The 20087-nt window shown below is 45.3% G+C and overlaps 1 protein-coding gene across 1 annotated transcript in view; it reads right to left on the bottom strand.

Annotated features, from left to right (window-relative positions):
- Positions 1 to 20087, bottom strand: part of Rras2 (RAS related 2) — a 67768-nt gene that overhangs the window by 46830 nt on the left and 851 nt on the right. The window lies entirely within an intron of this gene.

Here is a 20087-nt window from a genome sequence, read left to right as displayed (position 1 = left end):
CAAGCACCTTGCCCCTAAGCAACAACACCAACTCCACCTAAAGTTTAGCGGCTCTGCTCACAAACTGGACGAAACCAATGGCTTCGCTCTTGAGATCACACCAGTGACAGAATGCGTATCTATGAAATCCAACCACGCCAGAGGTAAGGCAGGGTTTGGAGATCAAAAAGACGAACACAAGGCAGCAGGTTTTGTGGCCCATGCCTGGGACCCCAGCGTTTAGGAGGAGGCAGCAGGGGGATTGTGAGTTCAGCCTGGGCGACACAGCAAGACCCTTCTTCGTAACGAAACTAAAGCATCAATATGAGAGCCCAGCCCTGAGATTCCCAGAGACTGAACTGCTCAGTAGTATCCCAAACATGAGACAGTTACAATGCAACCGCTAAACTCAGAACATTTAGTCCTCCTTCCCTGGCCTTCACCTACCTCCCACCCCGCGCCAGCCACTCCTTTTTAAATGGCTGCTGCGATATTTTGCTGATGTGTTTAGGAGCTGGGGAGTAAGCACACACTCAGTATTACACCCCAGTTCTGACTGCTTTCTTTCTGTTTGGTGTGAAAGGGAAGGGACTGTTGTGTGCATGTGCAAGCATGCATGCACAGACAGATGCATGACACATGTGTATTTTGAGACAGGGTCTCTCTGTTTTACCCGGGCTGGCCTCAAACTCGCTACAAAGCGAGTGTACAAAACACAGGATGGCCTGACCTCCTGATCCTTTTTTCTCAGCCTCCCAAGTACTGGGATTGCAGGAGTGAGCGACCAAACCCAGCTCTCCCCAGGATTTTTCTTATGAAATATTTTTTTGCATGCTGTCAATCAAACAATCCAGGGGTTTCACAGATGCCAAGCAAACAGTTGTAGTACCAGCCTGCATTCCCAGCCCCTTTAATATGGAAATCAGTAATGTTTCTCTATTCAGGTCCTGTCACATGTGGTAACCTGGAATTTGGTCCCCAGCAACATATGTGTAAGTATATAATAACTATAATGCTCTTAATGTATAGACCACTAAAGTCCAAAATTCCCTGAAATACAAAATTTTTGTTGTGTTAACATTCAGAAAATTCTGGATTTAGAAGCATTTTGAATGTTTTAATTAGGAATGCTCATCCATACCAATGGCCCCATACCTGAGGCAGTGAAATCTGGACACTCTGCTCTGGGCATTGTTGGTAAGGTCCTACATATATCTTCATAACCCTGCTGCAAAACACACACACACACACACACACACACACACACACACACACACAATTCCTTTTCTCCCTCTTATGCCATCTCTCCAAAAAGTAGACTTTTCCAAATAAGGGAAAATTCTGTAAATAAGCAACTGGCAAATGCATTTTTCCTAATCTCATGATTACCTAGCCTGATGGAAAGACACACACCTTTGATCCTAGCATTCAGGAGGCAGAGGCAGGGGGATCTCTATGAGATCATGAATTTGGAAACAGATTCCAGTAATTTACAAAGCCACCAAAGGGCAGCAGCGCATTTACTGAATCAATAAATAATCCTACACTCTCAGAAGTGTTTTCAACTCCTGATGAAAATGTTCTCCATTCAAGCTATCCTTCCCCCAACCCCTATCCACACACATACACACGCTTCCCTTTCTCCACTCCTACCACCCCCTTTTTGGGGGGATGGAGGAGACAGGGTCTCGTGCTGCAGGCTGGCTGCTGATTTGTTATACAGTGGAGGTCTGGGTGCCACAGTGCCAGTTTATGTGGGACTGGGCATTGACCTAGGGATTCGTGCGTGTTAGGTAAGTGCTCTGCCAACTCAGCTGCATCCCCAGGCCCCTCCCCCCACAGCCCCAGCCTTTTTGAGATATGGTCTCACTGATCAGCCTTAACTTGCCTCCAACTTGCACACCCTGGCCTCCAGAGTGCAGCAATTACAGGCGTGTGCCACCACACCCAGCCCAAGCTAAGGTATCCATTTTATAAATGAGTGAATCACGCGGCCAAGGGAGTGAACAGCATAGCTCGGAAGACAGGCTTAGTACACAACAGTCCCGATTTCCTTTTCATCTTTGTTCACACCTGCCTAAACCCGTATTCTGTGAGCATGCATTCTGCATCCGTAAAATCACGCTATGAAAAGTTAAAGGCATCATTTCTTCATGCAGAAAACTTGGAGCAAAATTAATCATCGATCCCAGCTAACTACCGAGATTAAATCAGACACGGAGCTTTAGAGTAACCCTTGGAAATCATGTAAAGCCATTTTAAAAGCAAATCACAACACATCCCTCTGCTTGCACACGCGCGTACACATGCACACACACATACATACATGCGCACACATGCACACACACATACATACACACACATACACACACACACACACATACACACACACACACACACACACAGAGCAGTTTTATCCACAAATGGGAAATTTTTACCGTAAAAAGAATCTTAACCAGGTTTTATTTATTGTTTGAGTAGTCATGGAGGGAAAATTATTTCCCACCCTGAAGGAAACCCCCAACAGAACACACTCCTGTCCTGTCAACAAATCAAGAACTAAGTTTCCATCTGACTGCAAAGGTAAGTCGGAGCACAGCCCTCATTCTTGCTTAGCTGTAACAGGAACTCAGAAACTGCTGGAAGAGCAAAATGAGCACGCACTTACCCACAAACTACTAGACTGAAGACTGTGGCGTCCCCTCTGTAATCATCGCCCCCTCCCAGCCAGGAGCTAGCCAAGAACCTGGTGTGCATTTACCCAGCACCGGCACTCCCAGGGTGGAGGGCTCGTCTTCTTACCGTAGCCACCATTACCAGAACTAGTAGAACACACGGGGTTACCACATGAGCTTCCAGAGAAGCCTCGTCTCCGCTTCCCTTTCCCTCCAGCAACCAGCAGCGCTCCTCGCGGACAGAGGACCTGAATTAGGTTCCCAGTACCCCCAGGCAGCTCGCAGCTGCCTAACTTCGGTGCCAAGGTGATCTGACCCCTCTGACCTCCATGCACACATGTAAAAACAATATAAGAATTTTTTTTTTGTTAAGTAACTACTCTTTTAGGCCTGAAAACTCTGAAGACATGAAAACCGTGTCACAAAATGCCAGGTAGAGCCAGTGGAGATATAAGGGGGAGGAGGGTTTTAACAGAAGAGGAAAGAGACGCAATCCAAAGGCTAAAATAAAATTAGTTTTTGAATAGATCTCCATATCCCTACCCACAGAGGTATCTACTCATTTCAAAGGCAACAACAGTGCTGAGGTAAGCACTGAAGTCTCCTGCCATCAATATGGGACAGACAGACAACACATGCCTCTTCACTATGACATGTTGGAGAAAGACGTAACAGCATTGGTGACACAGCTGCCCAAAACACGCCATTTAATTCTGACATACATCTCCTGCAAACAACTGGAAGACTAAAAATACATGACAAGATAAAAGCAACATCCAGTCCAGGCCGAATCCTGGACCAGAATAATTGTCTTTTTCCTACAAAGGACGTCAGAACAAGATAAATTAAATTATGACTATGATTTCCTGGTCTTTATGACAACAGTATGGTGTGTGAGCAACTCCTCCAGATGACACACACTGAGCTGGTGGCTTCTGCAATTTAACTCCCCAAATACTCAGAAAGGTTAGGGTATAGCCCAGTGATCACACAGGTGCTTGCTACACAGGTGACGGTTCTGGGTCGTTTCTCAGCACAACAAAAAACTGAAAAGGTCTAAAAACAAGACAAAACAACAACAAAGTCCCCAAGATACTACAGAGACAGCTGGAAGGGGCCAGGGCCTGATCTGAATACTCCCTCAAGAAAGGCTTGCTGAGAATAAAACCTAAGCCAGAAAGATGGCTAAGAACCAAGAAGTAACAGGACATACGAAGACGTTTGATAAAGAAACCAGCTTTGAACCAGGCAGTGGCAGCACACGCCTTTAATCCTTCAGCACTTGGGAGTCAGGGGCAGGTGGATCTCTGTGAGTTCAAGGTCAGTCTTGAACTCAGTGGTCTACAGGGTGAGTTCCAGGATTTCATAATAGAAATCCTATCTCAAAAATAATAATAATAAAATTAACAACAAAATGAGAATTTAAGCACACTAGAGGGGGTGGGGGAAAGGAAGAGGGCCACAAAACCAGGTAATAAACGCACTGTTGGAGCAGCCATTCTCTTAGGATGAGGCAGGGGTTTCAAACAGGCTACCCTTGATGCTTGCACATTGGGGTTGCCCAGCTGGAAAAGGGCAGCGGCCTGACAACCATGTGTAGAAACAGCAAAATGGGTCACTGATCAAAGGCCAGGAGGAGGGACGCTGAGAACAATGCTATGCTTCCTACTCAACCCCAGCTTTGCAATTAAGCAAGCCTACCCATTCTGTAAAAAGCAGAAAAGCATACACAGTGACATGGAAACGTCAGTGTTAGCCAAGTCCGCAGTGGCTTGAAAATCAGAAAATGTGAATTCAAATCAGATCTGTCACCAGGTTCTTGAGTAAGGTACTGAGGAACTAATGTCTGAAGAAATTAGACATTAAGTAACGCAACTCCTAGAACTTTTAGTATGATGTCTGACACAGAGAATCATATGTGCAGCCAGGCTTAGTGACACACACCTTCAATCCCAGCACTAAGGCAGAGGCAGGTGGGTGTATCTACAAGAGGTCCAGGCCAGCCTGCTCTACACAGCAAGTTGCAGGGCAACCAGGGCTACACAGTGAGAGATGTATTAGCCATATAACATAGTATTATTGTGGCTTTTTGTTTTACCTACAAATTTGAAACCTACAGATAAGATTAAAATAAGAAATGAGTTCGTTACCCAGATACCAGCTACTTGCTTGGTAGTTTGGTGCCCTTTTTGATGCCAATCACTTAATTGTTTTAAATTAGGATTTCACAACTCTAACATTAACTCACAACCCAAAATTACAAAGACCGCAGGGCTTAAACTTGTTACACAACCCATCACCAGCATCGTTCTAAGCAAATAGTGATTAGTGGTGAAAAAGTCATCCAAAGCGACGATCACGAGGATCCGCTTAAGTAATAGTCTAGAATATGACAAGAGGTTAAGAAAAGGAATGTGGGGTATTTTGTGACAGGCAAGAAGGACAGCTGGAACCAAGCTGCTCGAACAGCAGCTGTGCCCCGTGCACTGTTCATCCAAAACCACAAACCCAAGTAACCCGTGTCAGACAACTTCATCTGACTAATGCTGCTTCCTGAAACCTCGTCTGCTACAGAGAAGCCTCAAGCAGCTACATCACATACAGTAAGAGCCAGGGGGAAATACAACAGCCGAGCCTCCACGGGTTAAAAACTGACAACGGAGACTCCCAGCCCAATCACAGATGGGAGAGGTTTCTGCACTATTTTCATACCTACTCAAACAATGTGCGCTGCCATCTGCCTGCAGGCCAGGTGCTCAGCAGGCTGAGGCAGGACGGCTTGAGTCTGGGGTCCAAGAGCAGCCCGGAGAAACAAACATAAGGAGACCCAATCTCATAGACTAATAGACAGATAGACAGACAGACAGATAGATGGTTTTGATTAATGAATTAATGATCATAGAACCTCCCAGAATTCATAATGATAAGGATTCCCAAGACTCAAAATGTGATGAACTCTGAACACAACCCCACTATCCCCAGAGTGACTGAATAGGGCTTGTCCATAAAACACAGGAGTAGTGACAAGAAAAATGCTTTCACATTAAATGATTTGATAATTTCAAAATAGTTCATTAAACGAAATTGTTGGCATGAATATGCCAGCACACTTCCTGAAATAATTAATACAGGGCGGCAATACATTATTATAAATCTATCTAAACATGGAAACTCATTAGGTGATTACAGACTTAAACCTTTGCTTTAGCTGGATTGGATGGTAATAGTGCAAGTCTTTAATCTCAGCACTTGGGAGGCAGAGGCTGTCTCTGCCTCTCTGAGTTCAAAGCTAGCCTAGTATACAGAGCAAGTTTCAGGACAGCCAGAGTTACACAGAGAAACCCTGTCTCAAAATAAATAAACAACAAAAAAAAAAAAAAAAAAAAAAAAAAAAAAAAAAAAACTTTGCTTTAGATTCTATTTCCATTTTCTTTTTTCCAAAACCCCACAAACTTCTCTCTAGGCCTGAGTTTCATCAGTAGCCCAGTCCAACCTCAGACTCCTGGTGATCCTCCTGCCTCAGCTGGGGTCATAGGTGAGTGCCAGAATGACAGGCGCCCTCTCTAAGTTTAAGCCCACTTAAACTAAGTTGAAGACATGCCTGTGTGTACATGTACAGAAACACGCACACAGTGATTAAGGCAAGCCCTACCTTAGCCAGCTGCCACATCTTAATTTCAGAAGCCAAAGACCTGAAATCACAAATTTCATAATCATATCTTTCTCACATAATTTCTGAGCCATCAACATTCTTCCCTATCACAAATCTTCCTTGTAGTCGGACTCCACTGCCTGCTTACCATTCCTTTCCTTCCAGCTAACAAACTGCTGAGTGTTCTAATCTCAACCACATGTCACGGTGTAACCAAAAACAAGGCATTAGGAGAAAAACCCACCAGGAAATAAGACAAAAGCAACAGCTTTTCAAGTCCTTTCTCTCAAGGCTCTTTCACATTGCTCAAGTCAGAATTTCCAGAGATTAAATAAGTAAGACTACCTTGGCCAAAGACCATTTTGGCTAAAGAAGTGTGTGTACATGTGTGTGTACATGCTCAGAGTTTGTCTGGAGATCAGGGGACATGTGGTCCTCTCTGTATAACGTACTGATCTCCAGTTGAACTCAGGTCCATCATGCTGGGCAGCAGGCATTTACTCCAGAAATATCTTGTTGACACATTCTCTCTCTCTCCACCTGAAGCTTCTCCTTTTGACTACACAGTGGTCCAGCAAGCCTCTACCCATCTCTGCTTACCAGTGAAGAGGTTAAGGGTACACACTACTGTGTCTGGCTTTCCTAAGGGTTCTGGGGATCCAAGCTTCATGTATAACAGGCAAACACTTTACCTGTTATGCCCTCTTCCCAGCCCTGCTAAAACAAAACTCAAGATTCAAATCTGCATGCCACATATACGATCTTTTTATTACAGAGAAACTCTGAAATCTGAAATGAAAGCTGGCTCTTTGCCCTCTTCAGTACCAGCTGCTATGGGGACATAAATAGATACAACTCATTTCTTCCTAAGACCTTGTTTTGAAACAGAGTTTCATACAGCAGGCTGGACTCAAACTCACCATACAGCCAAGAGCAACCTTGAACTCTTGATCCTCCAGCATCCATCTCCCTAGTACTAACTAGAGTACAAGTTTGGGTAATCGTGCCTGCTCCTAAGATCTCTTTGATTTCCAATTAAGTTTTATTTAAGACCAAATGCTAGCAATTTAAAAGACATCAACCTATATTTGGCAATGTGCTTAGTTGTATATAACAATGGTGCTCTTGGCCTTGTGAGTCTCAAAACTAATTTTGAAAAATAAAATGCACATGCAAAGACAAACATGATGTCAAACAACCTAATGATAAAGACACAAAGTATTTAACTAACACACTTATTTCTGTGCTAGCACACAGGGTCTAAAATAGTGTCAAAATGAATGGGGCTGAAACTGATGTCTAAAGTCCCCATGGAGATGGAGAGACTTGTCCATAGCCATCCACACCTACCCTGCTGAACCAGCATATAAATCTGACTCACAAGCAGTTTGTTCCACAGGAAAACAACACTGAGGCCATATTGTTTAATGCTGGGAGACAACCTAGGAGAACAACAAAAGCCACAAGGAATCCGTTCTCAAGAAGCAGCCTCTACTTCTGAAGCCGTCTTTACAATGATATCCTCAATGCCAGAGAAATAAAATTAAGGGTTTCAGGAGAGACCACAGAGTACAACTCCACTTTAAGACACAGAAGAAAATAATAACATTCTTAAGTGTTGCTAGAGCAGGCCTGCACCCTTGGCTACTGGAGGGTTAAGTCAGGAGTATCGCACGTGGGCACAGACCCATACACAGACACACACATTCCTACACTATTTAAAATATAAACAATAAAAACAAACCCAAAACAATTAAGGATGCCCGAATAAGTACTAAACACTAAGAAAAAATACAGTTAGCAAAAAACACTAGTGAGAAGCAGGTAAGCATTTACTTAAAATCAGATAAACGAAATAATGAAATAATTATTATTAATCTACCTGTAGTGTTTTTCACTAGTGAGAAGCAGAACAAATAATGAAATAAATAAATAATGACATATAACAACTAACAACTCTATATATGAAACCATAAAGATAACAATATTTAACACTTAATGTCATCACTCACACACACACACACAAGTTTGTGTGTACACAAACTCTCCAACTTCTTTCTACTTGTTCCAGTGCAGAAAGATGAACAGTGAGTGAAGGATTTAAAATTTTGAAAGCTGGGCTGGGACTGTAGCTCAGTAGTAGAGCATTTGCCTAGCATGGACAGGTCCCTGGGTTCAATTCCAGCACTATGAAGAAAAAAAAAAGCTCTATAACCTCTCTGCCAAAGTCCAAGAACTAGTAACTACACTGAATGTCTCATGTTAAAACCTTGTTGATAACTTATAAAAGTAAAAAATAAGAATATTAAAAACCCTGAAGTTCAACTCACCGTTTTGTATCAAAACAATGGAAGGTTCAGAACCCTTCTGCAGGGTCTCTAAGCCAGTTCTTGACTTCCAACATCAAGAATGCTTCTTCATAAACAAAGAAATATGTATTCTTCTACACAAAGGCAAAAATAATAGTTGCCTTAGAAGAAATGGTTTCATTGAACAGTATCAAGATTTAGAAAAATGCCAATTGTGTGGTCTTAAGAAAACGTTGCCACCGTTTAAATCAGACTGAGCTATCAAAGATATGAACCCTGCTTCAGATGGTTACGCCAGACACCCAGAAAATGCCATCCATGACGAAAGCGATTTTGACAGAACTTCCTAGAATGGAGTAACTTGAAACAGTATGGAAGAAACATGAAACAGTCAGTAAAGGAATAGCCTGGCATTTCAGAAGATAACAGAAGGAGATAAATACAGAAATGGAAAAGAAAACCTTCCCAGCCCTGAGTGTCTCGGTGCTTCCCCAGACAAGCTAGGAACAAAGAAAAAACTTTAAAGAAATGTTTCCAGAGCAATGATAAGTGGGTCAGGCACACAGGGAAAAGTTACTTCTGCAGGACAGAAATCTAAGGGAGCAGATAAAAGAAAAAAAAAAAAAAAAAAAAAGACAGGATTTCCACCATTTCTCATACATCTGCCCTCGCCAATCACCACCATCATGCTAAAGTGACTACTGCCCTACAGAGTCTTATCAAAAAGCACCGGAAAGTTATTTACGCTCCAAAAAACAAAGAGCAGTAGGGAGTATAAGGGAAAGGCTACCAATAGACGTCACTTATCACTCAAGGTCCTAAGTTTCCACTCCAGCAGCAGCGCATAGAAGAAAAAAGTAAAACAAAAAATATTTTTTAACTAACAATAAGACAACCCTAACTAGCAGCATATGCTACATATGCCTTTCATTCTTACTGATATATATGAGTGTACGCACCACAACACGTGCGCAGTGCCCACAGAGGCCAGAGAGGGAACTGGATCCGCTGGAACTGGAGTTACAGGTGGTTGGGAGCCTCCCATGGGAATTCTGGGACTGGAACCAGGGTCCTCCACAAGAGCAGCAAGCACTCTTGACCACTGAGTCAGCCCTCCAGCCCTCAATACACTTGAGGTTAAATGCTTTCTTACTTCCAGAGGAGTGAGCCATGGCGCAGTCACAGTCAAAGCAAAATCAAACTTGAACTCTGTGATAACTCGATGTCCAGTGTCTGGGATCCACTCGAGATCTTTCGGACTCCTCCTGAAGGGCTTGGGCCACTTCTCTGGCTCCACCCGCTGCACACCCCTCTAGTCTTCCAGGCTCTGGCTGGCTCCACTCCTCCACTGCTGTGATGCCCACAGTACTGAGAGCTCCAAAATGCTGCGGTCTTCTGAGGCAACTGAGCTGCACTTTCACCAACAGCCTCTTCCAGGCCCTCTCCATGGTGCCAAACCTCAACTTCTCTGCATTCAACTTCTCTGCATGACCACTTTAATCCCGGAGGGCCTTCAACTGCTACTGGGGCTGCACCCTAACCAATGGCCTCTCCTGGGCTCTCAGTAGTACCAAGCCTTAGCTGCGATCCATGACCTCTTCATGCCTTCAAACTCAGTACCAACTGGGTGACTCTACCACTGCCAAATTCAGCTGCCAAAGCAAGGTATGACATTGGCTACCCCTGCAACACAGCTTCTGTGCACTGACAGTGAGCAAACATTCCCAGAAGATTTCACCTCACTGATGCTGGTCTCTTCTTAATCACCTGTAATTTCTCAGCTCCAGCTGACCAGGATCAATTGCCCCAGTAAAGCAAAGGTTTCACTTCAGTGGTGCTAGTCTTTCGTCAATCGGAGCTGATTCTCCAGCCCCAGCTGGCCAGAACCTTAATTCAAAAGAATACGCGATGGCCCTGGCAGTCTAATTTAGTGACTCTCAAACTTCCTTCTGGACTTTCACAAGCCAGGCCTCCTGTGGTCTGAATTTTTCTCTCCACTCCCACAGAACAGCTCACCAAGCCAACACTCGATGTCTCTTCTCACCCAAAGTTCCAAAGTCCTTCCACAATCTTCCCCCAAACAACATGGTCATGTCTGTCACTGCAATACCCCACTGTCCTGGTTAGGGTGATTTACTGCTGTGTTAAAACACCAGGACCAAAGCACCTCTGGGAGCAAAGGGCTTATGAGGCTCAAGCTTCCAAGACAGACAGGAACTCACACAGAGCAGGGACCTGGAGGCAGGAGCTGATGCAGAGGCCACGGAGGGGTGCTGCTTGCTGGCTCCCTTCCCCTGGCTGGCTCAGCCTGCTTTCTTATAGAAGCCAGGTCCACCTGCCCATGGGCCCTCCTCCATCAATCACTAATTAAGAAAAATGCCCCACAGGCTTGCCTACAGCCTGATCTTATGTTGGTAGTTTTTCAACTGAGGCTCCTTCCCTCTTCTACAAGTCTAGTTTGTGTCAAGTTGACATAAAACTAGCTAGCACAATGGCTCACACATGCAATCCCAGCATTCAGGAGGCTGAGTCAGCCTATGATACATAGTGAGTTACTGGCCAGCCTAGGCTACTAAGTGAGATCCTATCTCAAAAAAGCAAAAGTTGTGTTTGTTTGCTTGGTTGGTTGGTTGGTTGGTTGGTTGGTTGGTTGGTTTCTTTCATGACAAGGTTTCTCTGCATAGCCCTGGCTATCCTGGAACTCACTCTATAGACCAGGCTGTCCTCAAACTCACAGATAACTGCCTGCCTCTGCCTCCAAGTGCACCACCACAGCCAGCTTTAAAAAAAAAAGCAAATGCAAGAAAGAGAGAAGAAGGAAAGAAAGGTTTGTTGTTCATGATGCTTGCTTATAAGCACTGAAATCAGAACAGAAATGAAAAAAAGGCAATAATCCTGAATGACAAAGTAGTTCTTTGACTGTTAATTATTCTCATATCATTACACAAAAGAGAAAGAAGCATTTTTAAAATACTGCAACTTCTTCATACATTTGGCTGTTTTAAATAAGGAGAGTAAATTAAAGAACTGGGTGGAAGTCAGAAAGAAAGAAAAGATAAACCTGCCGTGAGATGGCTCAGTGAGTAAGGTCACTTGCCAGCAAACTTGATGACAAGAATTTCACTCCTCACATGGTGGAAGGCTAGAACTAACTCCCACAAACTGATCTCTGACCTCCAAATGCATGCCTTGGCACACATGTACACACACACACACACACACACACACACACACCATTAAAAGAAAAAAAATTAACCCTGCTAAACACTTCAATTTTTCCATAACTACCCCAGTAGCATTTCCAATTCTCCTGGTTAAGCATGGTTAAGATAAATAGTTTTAGGGCAAATCCCAGTCAAAAAAAAAAGAACAGACACAAAGGCATCTACACAGCAAAAAACATACTTGGTACAAAAAGGAGAAGCTGTTAGAACAATCAGAGTTCATGGCCAAAATGTGTATTGGCCTAACCTAAGCTTCCCAACGTTTTTCTCCCAAGATAACAAATACAAACTTAGAAAAGATATAATTAAACAGAGAAATGGTTGGTCCCCTGTATGCCTCAGTCTGGTTTTATTAGACATAATACCGTTCAATGTCCAGCTAGTCTTCAACTAGACATAATTGGGATAAACAAACAGTTTTGAGCATCATAAGTCCCAGTTGAGGTGGCAGTGCCCAGTGACATGTTAGCCATCTTAGTGCCAGCTTACTCCATGATGTTCGCAAGACAAAACCAGTGACACATTTCTTAGAAGTATCCCATCCATGGGTAAGCTACAGCCCTCCAAAACAAGCTGCTCACTGTTGTTACCTCAAGCAACATTGAAGATGCTAGCTGCGGGAGTGTAACTCTGTGGCAGGGCACCTCCCTAGGATGCCCTGGGGTTGCAGCACACTTTGACACCAAAGTGAGGTCAGCCAGGCCCCTCCTCCGTTAGAGAAACACTTGTTGACACTATGTTAAAACCCTATGTTGACACTATGTTAAAACCATTTCTCGACTCAGCCCATGCTAGCCAGGAATTCAGGATCCTCCCACTGTAGCCTCTCAGGAGTGGGAATCATACCCCACCACACCCACCGTCTTACTTACTCGTTTTAATATTCATTTATGATTCTTGCCTAATCATTACTATTACCAAACGGTTCTTTTCCCTGATTCTGCTATTTCCTGTGTGTTCATTCATTAGTCAGAATTCTGTTCAAATCTTTTATTTACCATGTACCCACAGATCAAGTTTGTGCTTGGTTTTGAAACAAGATCTTGCTATGTAGCACAGGCTGGCCTCAAACTCACATCCTCCTGCAGCCTCCCAATCCCAGTGCTGGCATAGATTTTTTACAGGCAATAAGTGATTGTCTATTTTAAATAGACAATGATAAAACCGTCCCCAGCTTAGCACGGAGTGATTCTTCCAGGCCGGTTTGTCTTTCTCTGACAAATTCCCAATGGTCCATTTTTTTCTGAGGACTTCCTTAGAATGAAGGACATTCCAGGCTCACCTTGTTTTCCAAGCCCAGCCCTGGAATCAGATGGTTCCCTGAAGCCCCTCTGGCCCTCTGCATGTTAGTGGGCCACTGTTTCTGCAGCTCTCAATGGAGCTGGAAAGGTGCTCAGCAAGGGATTCACGTGCCTAGGTCTTTTTAAATTATAGTTCAGGCCAGTATCCTCAATGTCAAGCAAACAACAGAGTTTGTTCTAACCTTTGCCCTTGCCAATTCTGCAGCCTCCTTTCCTCCAGCAGGGAGACAATAGTCCCTATTTTGCAAAATACATTTGCTTATTTGTTAATATCAGTACACAAAAACGCAACAAACTGTAAAACAATGCTTACGTGAGAAAAAAAGGAGGGAGGAAGGGTTGATGAGAGAGGGGGGAGGGATGAACAGAGGAGAGGGAGAAAGGGAGGGAAGAAAGAAGAGTGGGGGGAGGGGCAGAGCCTATCGACCAAAGCTCAATGTTTGCTTCAGGTTCTTTCCATCTTTATCCTGAGGACACAGTCCAAACACTGGGTTCAAAAGTAACCTGAAGTATTTCCCTCTGGTCCCTTCAACGTTTCTGTTGTTCATCTGCCAGGTCAGTTCATGCGTTTATCTGTATCCCATCTTCCATTCTGTGTTTATTGGGACAAGATCTCATGTAGCCCACACTGGCCTTAAACAGCTGGCCCTCCTAGCTCTACCTCCCAAGAACTGGGGTCACAGATACACACCCCCACCCCTGGCTGTACCCCGCCTTAAGATGTCCCTTTCCTTCACTGCCTCATTGTATTACTGCTTGCTACTTATATACGGAGTGGGTAAAACATGAGCAGGATTCCAAAAGTCAGAAAAATGGTACTGAGAAGGGTCACTGTCCCCATTCCCACCATCACCCCTGCTCCCTCTCTGGGTAACTAACCTCATGTCTCCCAAGCATCTCTGTGTTCTGGTTTGGTTTTGTCCCCAGGAGCAAATACAACTTTATTTTCTGAGTTCTCCCTTCCTTCATACACTGTTACAGGAGATTTTTAAATGTGTATGTATATGTAATATATGTACATGCTTGGGGGTGCACAGGAGTGTGGAAGTGTGCAGAACATTTCCAGAGGCTGATGTTGGATGTCTTCCTTATTCACTCTCCACCTTACACTTAGAGGCGGGGTCTCTCCCTTGAACCTGACTTAAATTCAGGTAGTCTAGCTAGGCAGCTTGCTCCTGAGTGCTGGATGGGTAGGCCACCACACCCACCCAACATTCTTGTGGGCTGTGGGGATCTAAACTCCAGGCCACACACCTGTATGGCAAGTGCTTACGCTAATGAGCCATCTCCTCAGCCCCCAGCAATTACTTTTAAACTTTTTAAAAAATTTTTATGTGTATGGGTGTTTGCCTTTATGTACATCTGTACCATCTGCAACTGGAGTTACAGACAGCTGTGAGCCAACATGTGGGTGCCAGGATTCGAATCCCGGTCCACGAAAGAGCAGCCAGTGCTCTTAACCCCTGAGCCATCTCTAGCCCCACATCATTTTGGGGAGAGGGAGGGGCAGGGAGACATGGTCTCCTTATGTAGCCCTAGCTGGCCTAGAACTCACTCTACAGACCAAACTAGCCTCAGACTCACGACTCACTAACTGCCTTTGCCTCTGCCCCGCAGGTGCTAGGACCCTCAAAGCTGTGTTCTACCACACTGTCTCTTAGTTTTTTTCATTAACCAATGTGTCTGGAGGAGACACTCCACAGTTCAGTCGTTCCTGCAGCTGTGTCTCGTGGAGGAGCACGCCACGGTTACTCCACTATTCTACCGTGGAGGTGGCCTCTAATCTGCGCACGGCCTTGTGCATGTGCATTCCCGAGATGCTCAAAGGGTATACCTAACTTTCCAGACTCAGAACTGCTGAGTGTGAGGGTAAGCACACAGATAATGAAGCAGATGCCCATCAACTGTCCCCTAATCACCTAACACAATGCACTGAGAGCACACTGCAACGGTCTGCGCACTGGTGGGGAAGGCAGGAAGAGCAGGGGTGCAGAGCCATCCTCATATTCACAGCAAGTTCCAGGCCAGCCTGGAGTGTAAGACGCTATTTCAAAAGGGAAATTAAATAAAATCTAAAAGCTTAAAAGTTCGAGGGGTGTAGCAGTGCACACTTTTAATCTGAGCACTTGGGAGACAGAAGCAGACAGATCTGTGTGAGTATGAAGCCAGCCTGGTCTACGTAGTGAGTTCCAGGATAGCCAGGGCTATATAGAGACCCTGCCAGAAAAAAAAAAAAAAAAAAAAAATTCATATTAGCACACACAGGTAAGAGGTCAACGTGCAGGGGTCAGTTCTCTCCTTCCATTACGTGGGCTCCAGGCACCAAACTCAAGGAGGCAGGCTTTCTTTGCCCACTGAGCCATCTCACCTGCTCTTGGGGGACTAACTTCTAACTACACATGTGTCTCAAGACGCAGCAATGAGGCAGCACTGATGTTAAAGGCACAGCCTTGGCCCGCAGATCAAGTAACTACTGACACAAATACAGGGCTCCAAATATGTCTAGGATATGTACTCTAGGAAAGGACATCAAAATGCATTCCCCAATGGGCAGTGTCTAAGAAGCAATGTCTGAGTCAGCTGCCCGAGCTAACAAGGTCTTAAGACGAATGCTCAAGAATAAGAAAGAGAAGCTGAGCACAAGCCTGTAAGCAAAACACTCATGATGGTGAGGCGGAGGACCTCAAGTGCAAAGCCAGCCTGGGCTACAACCTGAGGCCTCCTAACCCCTATACAGCATAAAATATCTGACAAACAGATAAGAAAAAGGTCAGGATGCCAGAAGAACAGCAACAGGGTAATTTGTCTTTAAATCCGTGAAAGCATATACAGCCTCTTCTCACAGTTGCTGGAGAAACCATTAACCCCAAAACGTACTAATTACATTTTTTTGTTTGATTCTTGTCTTCATTTTCTGTAACTGGGGACTGAACCCAGGGCCTGAAACACATGCGCTGTAACTGTCCAGACAGAAGAACAGAGAGAGCAACTCTTGTGCCATCCAACTATTGAAACAATGGGCTAAAGACGGTTAAAACTTCCTTCAGGAATGTCACGCTGGAGGAAGAAAAAGTCTGAAGCCAGCAGAGGAGCATGTGAACCCCAGCCCAAGACTCTGCACAACTGTGACAACCTGCCAGAGACAGAACTGAACTTAGGAGGGACAGGACCACGCCTCGACCCAGCCTCTTCCCTTCCATTGAAACCCAAACCTCAAGGCGGTACCCCAAAGATAGACTTAGGGATCCCTAGTCCCCTTTACTTGTTCCTCTTCCCAACACCATATTCAATAAATTTACTTTCTCTGCTTTTCACCATTGCATGTCCTTTTAATTGGTATGTGAGGGACAAACAGCAAGCCTAGCTTGTTTGGGATGTTAGAGCCCAGGCTTTGACCCTAAAAGCTCCAGTAACAGTACTACCACTAAGGTCCACCTCAGTCCCATCATTTCTGAAAACTCAATTCCAAATTAATGAAGTTTTCCCAACTCTAATGAAATCAATACTCCTCATCTAAGTATCTCATGGTGGAGCTGGGAAGGGAGAAACGGGGTGAAGGTGGGAAGGGAGAAGACTGTGATAATGGATTACATTATGGATTGAGGAAAAACTACAAATTTTGTTTTGGAAGAACATCAAGATACTGAATAGCCACAAATAAGGTGGTCACTGACTTACTCCGTCACAGCTGTGCCAAGCAGCTCGATTTGCTGGCATATTATTTACTCCAGAAACCCTAAGCACTCTGTTATTCTGCCTTTTCAGATGCGAAATTGAGACCTAGGAAACCAAAGAAACCAGACCAAAGACACCAGCCAGTCAGAACACAGAAGAAAAAGAAGCAGAGATCTATTCAACCAAACTCAGTGCTTTACAGAGAAGAACTCAAAGCCCTACAGAAAAGATGAAAGATGAGGACACCCCCCAGTTATTTGGCTGGAAGAAGCCAAAACACCTAACTCGGCCTCACGCTCTATGTCAAGATTTATGTCCTAACCAGAGGTCACTCCCCGCTCAGGCATTCTACCCACCAATAGAACGTAGAATGTTTTCAAAAACGCACAAGCAGCCAGGCTGCATACAGACCTGTAATCCTAGCTACCTTAGATGCGGAAGCAGGAGCATCAGTAGTAGTTCAAGGCTAGCCTGGGCTGTATAGAGAGCTCAACACTATCCTAAGAACCTTAGCAAGATTCAATTAATACTAGTAAGCTTTAAAGAGATGTGCCAAGGTTACAACACTGCCAGGGTCCTGGGTTTGATCCCCAGCACCTGGTGAGGTGGTGGGGCATGCTTGGGGGAGAACAGAAACTGGGAGGTCATCCACATCGCACGACCCTTTACGGGGGAGGGGGACTGTGAGTGTGGTGTGTATGTCTACCGGCCAATATGCATGTGCTCACATGTGAGTGTGGACGTAGACGATAAACTGTGACTTTAGCTCCACAATCTAAAATTAACAGAGTAATGGATGCCGCCTTTTCTGTGAACTACACGTTGTCCGAAGTCCTTGATGTTGATCCATCTTACTTTCACGGCTGTTTAACTTTATTACCTCAGCTTACAGATGACTGAAAGTGAAGTGACTTACCCAGCATCATGCTGGGGTGGGGGCAGGGGGCAGAGTCTCCACACAGGTGCTGTGCCTCCTTCCTCCTCACCAAGTCAACCTCAGAGCCTGTGTTCCTGTTTCACCAGCCCCAAAAGCCCCAGGACACATATGCCTCTCACTCCCAGCTTTCCACACGTATCTGCCTCCTCTTTTCAATCTGTGACTCCCCACACTCACCACATTTCCACTCACAACTCCCAGTAAGACACGGGGCTCTTTTTTTAGGGATAAGGAATCAAACTCAGGCAAACACTCGACACTGAGCTATATGCCCAGCCCCACAGTGCATTTCTGAAGCCCTCATACATTGACTTTTTCAAATAAAACCCCTTTGCTTCTAAACATCTCACACACTTACAGAAATGGCTACTATCAAGAGCACACGTTGCATATGCTCAATGCAACGCTAAGATCTTTCTCATAATGTAAAATTTATAAAGGACATGTATTGAGACCTATTTGGTTGGTTTGGTTGGTTGGTTGGTTGGTTTTGTTTGTCTGTTGGGTTTTGGGGGATTTTCTTTCAAGACAATTTCTCTGTGTAGCCTTGGCTGTCCTGGACTAGCTTTGTAGACCAAGCTAGCCTTGAACTCAGAGATCCACCTGCCTCTGCCTCCCTGAAAGCTAGGATTACAGGCATGTGCCACCACTAGTGAGACCTATTTGACTAACAAGAAAATTGAGACTTGGAAAGGCTACCTATTTCATAGCCAATAAACAAAAGGCACATATTCAAGTCTGTAGGATTCAAAGCTCATTCACGGTCCTTAGCTGTATACCTCATCGCCATGCATGTCTTTACCACTCACAAAGCATCCGACAAATGAATTCTAGAAGGTCATTGGGAAGACAGTAATTACCTGGAGTGTCAGGGTTTCTGATACTATTTCTCAGAACACCTTAGCTTATGGAAGCAACCACATTCAGATAAGCCCCTCCCTCAAAAGCTTAAATGCTTCCGATTTAATTCTTCTAAGGAATGTCAGTTCTGGGACCCAGGATTGTCCTCTGGCTTCTTGATTCCCTCCAATACCAGCCATCAGGGAGAGTTGGCTGTGACTTGCTTTGTTTTGTCAGTCACTTAAAAGTCTCTTTTGGCCCCAGGCAAATAGCAACTAGGCAAAAAACCCGACTGAAGTCTGGTAAACTTAAACCAATCTCACTTCTCAATCAGCCTGGCCCCCACCGCCGCCACCACTACTGTCAACGCTCATGACATAAACATCCTCTCTGAATACAAAGGTTGAGCAGCACTTTTCAATTCCATGAAATATTACAGGAGCAAGTATTGTTCATTCACTCGATGTGAGAGCTGACGACCACGCTTAGGTTATGGAACTGTGCGTCTTAACGACACTATATAAACATCACAGTTTATAAGGAAACAAAATAAGCTATTCAAATCTACCAATTCAACAAACGGGAGAAACGGAAAACAGGAAAAAAATAAAATAAAACATTTTGCCACCCGTGCTCTTTGATGCAGTGAAAATACCTTTGTTATTTAGCAGGCTACCTGAGCTCTCTCTCCCAACATATGCCACGCCTTTCAGGGTGACAAAAGCAGAGATCTGCGTTTGTTTTTTTAAAAATCAAAAAAGAAAAGGAAAAAAAAAAAAAACACTCGGACCTCTAAACCGAGAATAAAATCTAAGGACGAATTTCACCTCCCTTTTCTTTGACACAACCCGGCTTTCCTCCTCCAGCAAAAGGGGGGGGGGGGCTGCAACACAAACTCCACACTCGCCTTCTCCTGGCGGGGCTCATCCCAAACTTCACCCAAGCGCGAAGCAGGCGGGCACCGGGAATTCCAAGGAAACGGTCTCGCCCCTATCAAAGCACATTTTTAACTTCCTCGAAGCCATTATTTCCCTAGGGCACGATCAAACACTCCCACCCGGACGTGCCACCTAACAGACTACTTGTAAGAGAAGCTCAAACACACACAAAGAGAAAACACTGTCGGGAGCCGGCGGCGCGGAGCCGCCGCTAAGTAGCCCGGGCCACCGCGGCCACCGCGGCATGCGCGGGTCTCCGCTCCGGCCCTCGGGGCAGGAAGCCGGGCCCCGAGCCGCGGCGGCTCCCCGCGGGCTCCCGCCCCGACCACGGCGATAAGGTGGAACTGCGCTTCCCAGCCGGCCAGCTCCGCCCTCCGGGCCACATTCCTGAGAAGCTCGAGTCCCCGGACGCCGCGCCGGGCGCCTGGCGGGTAGCAGCGCGGCGCCGTGGCCGCGGGGCAGGAGCGCAGCGCCGACTGCTCGCTGCTCCTGCCCTCGCAGCCGCGCGCCCCGGCCCCGCGCGAGCCGCCCCCGCGCGCCCCGCAGGCGCCGGAGCC

The sequence above is a fragment of the Psammomys obesus genome, unplaced genomic scaffold (genome assembly GCF_907164565.1).
Source record: "Psammomys obesus unplaced genomic scaffold, mPsaObe1.curated_primary_1811, whole genome shotgun sequence".
NCBI classification, from domain to species: Eukaryota; Metazoa; Chordata; class Mammalia; order Rodentia; family Muridae; genus Psammomys; species Psammomys obesus.
This window is presented reverse-complemented; position numbering and strand designations above follow the sequence as displayed.